The sequence below is a fragment of the Myotis brandtii genome, unplaced genomic scaffold (assembly GCF_000412655.1).
Source record: "Myotis brandtii unplaced genomic scaffold, ASM41265v1 scaffold680, whole genome shotgun sequence".
NCBI classification, from domain to species: domain Eukaryota; kingdom Metazoa; phylum Chordata; class Mammalia; order Chiroptera; family Vespertilionidae; genus Myotis; species Myotis brandtii.
The window spans coordinates 460,227-463,059 of NW_005370658.1; positions in this window are offsets into that span (position 1 = coordinate 460,227).

Genomic DNA, 2,833 nt, shown 5'->3' on the forward strand with positions numbered 1-2,833 from the left:
GTTCGGAATGGGGGTTGGGGGTTGGGGGGAGCCGGCGGGTCGGAGAGCCCCGAGGTGCTGGCGGAGTCACCTGGGGTGAGGGCTGGAGACATGTTGCGGGGGAGAGGCCAGGTCCCGGGGAGATCGGGTAAGTTGGGGGACTCCTGTAGGAGTTGGGGAGTCGGGGAGGAGGCGGAGCTTTGGGCTAGGCTAGTGGGGATGTGGAGGCAGGTCCGAGAACTAGTGCTGACCGAAAGGCACGTGCCAAGATGTACCCCCTTTCCCGGCCAGAAGTTAGCTCTGGGCCAAATGGGGGGGGCTCTTCCCCTCTCCCCCCCCACACCTCACTCCCATCCGGCTCTGGGTCCCCGACCTACCCTGGGGCAAGCCTCTGCCAGGTGGGTGTTGGTGTGGGCAGCTTGGGAACACCTAGCTCGGGCATCTTGTTTACCATGGGGGTGGCCCTTGCACACCCCCGCCCCCTATACCTGCAGGGAGGCGGCCTCGGTGCCCTTACCTGAGCATCTAAGGTTCCTAGAATCTCTCCCCGCCTGATTGTGACCGGAGCCTTGAGGCTCAAACCTGGAGGCTGGGCCCCCAACCACCATCTTAGACGGTGGCTTCCCAGGCACTAGCTCCCTGAAGGTGAACTGGGAGGTGAGTGTATAAAGTTTTGTTCATTGTGTCTTGGAGGTTTATGATGGGGTAACGGGCAGGTCCCGTCACCAAGAAGGGAATCAAGTCAGGCACCCTAGCCCAGGCCCTTGGGGTTACTGACCCCGGGGCTCTGCTTCTAGGGTGATGTCCGGACCAGGCCCCTGCTGGTCACATGAGCTCATTCATTGCTCACCACCAACCAGGTCAGCTTAGGCCTTGGGGTGGCTTATCCCAGGTCACGTGGCTAGAGCCCAAACCCATAATCCCCCAAGCTGGCCTTTGAGGGTCATGACTGGAGGAGCTCCCCAGTCTTCCAGATTCCTCCTCAAAAATTCTTTCCTCTTGCCATCCCAGGGGATGGGTCAGTACCCTTTCGTACAGTTTTCATGGTGTCCCAGGGGGCTGGGAAAGTGAAAGCTTTCTCAGACAGAGTCTTTCTCATCCCCCTTCCCCATGTGGGAGCCAAGAGGTTAGAGGTGATGGAGCTGTGGACTGCCAGGGGGAGGCGGTTATGAGGACGGGGCTGGGCTATGGAGCTGAATTTTGCTTTGCTTTCCTGGTTTGTCTTTTTCCCCACGTTGGTCCCGGGTCAGACCACCCAGCTTTTGTTCCTTTTCTTAGCGCTAATTGCAAAGCTGTTACCGGTGTGTCCTGAGAACATTGACTTGGGAGCCTCGCACCTGGAGCAGAAGCTACCGACTGCTGGGGCGATTGGTATCAGCCAGATCTGGGTTTAATGATGGGTTGTCACCCTCATTCCTTCCCTTCCCCCAGTATCCCCATCATTCCTAGAACGGCCTTCTATTTGGGCCCTGGCCTCCTCCCATCTTGTGGCTCGCCTCCTGGTTCTGGGAGGGGTGGCAACTGGGCCAGCAGCCCCACGTAAAGAGGCCTTTCCCCTGCCTGGTTGGGCTGAGGCTGGGGCCTCCTGGGCCTTGCCAGGGCTCTGGCCTGGGTACTGAGGACAGGGGTGGTTACCTTGACTCACACAGCTGGAACAGGGGCAGAGATGGGTCTCAGTTGGCCTTGGTGTGTGGGTGGCAGAGAAGTGGGTGGTGGGTTTGAGCCTGCACCTGGAGCTGTAGAAGGCACGTTTAATAACTAACTGCTTTTCTGTGAAGACTTAGGGTGCACAGACCTAGGGCGCCAGAGGAGGCCATAATCTGGGGTAGGGTGGTGGACGGCGGCCATGGGGCAGTTTTATCTCACTAGGATGCCAACCCCCTGCGAGGGACTAGGGGAGCAGCCCTGAGTAGCAGATCCTAGAGCCTCTCTCAGCAACTTTTATTCTAGTGAAGGTGACCCAACAAACAAATGACCAAGAGCATTCCTGCTATTCCTGCATTCATGAACTTAGTGAGACAAGGGGAAATGAGTGAGTGCTGTGGGGCGGAGGATGAAGAGCTTTAGATAGGAAGATAGGATGGTCAGGGAAGACTTTGGGGAGATTTGAGCCTTGAATAATAAGAAATAAATCAGCCCAGGGGGGTGGGGGCGGGGAGTTGGCTGGGGCAAGGAGGGACAATTGTTCTAGGCAGACGGACAGCCCATTGAGAGTCTTCATTAAGCATGTGCCAGGCTCCTGCCAAGTGCTCTGAATATCTTAATGAGGGAAGGAGCAAGGGGTGACCCTAATGTACAGATAGACCCTTAGTCCCATTTACAGAAAGGAAGCACCCAGCCTCAGGGTCTTCTGGGTCTCCCTGTCACACCAGATGCAAGTCCAGACCCCCTTGGCATGCATCCCGGGCCTTGGCCAGGGCCAGGCACTGGGCAGCCCCAGTAGGTTCTTGAGCAAGGCTTTGAGAAGATGAGAGCTTTGATTGGCTTTGCTGGACTCACTGTTGGGGTCAACATGGAGGATTGGGGTTTGGTGTGGTGAGGTCTGACTGGGAGTTCATCAGTGCCGTTGCCAAAGCTCCTGATGGAGAAGGTGGCCTGCCAGCTGAAGTGGGGATTACTACATTTGAGACGATGGTGAGCTGCCCGGTCTTGAAATCATGGGGGTGAACTGGGTAAAGGATTGTGGGGCTTTCCAGGAGCCTCTGTTGGGTCCTCTCATCCTCATTACCCCTGACCACTTTCCTGGGTGTCCAGCTGAGCACTTTTGCACATTTTGAATTTTCTCATGCCTACCATGGGCAAGCAGACCCACCTTCCTGCCTCTGATCCTGGTCCCCTCTCCTGAGAATGGCAT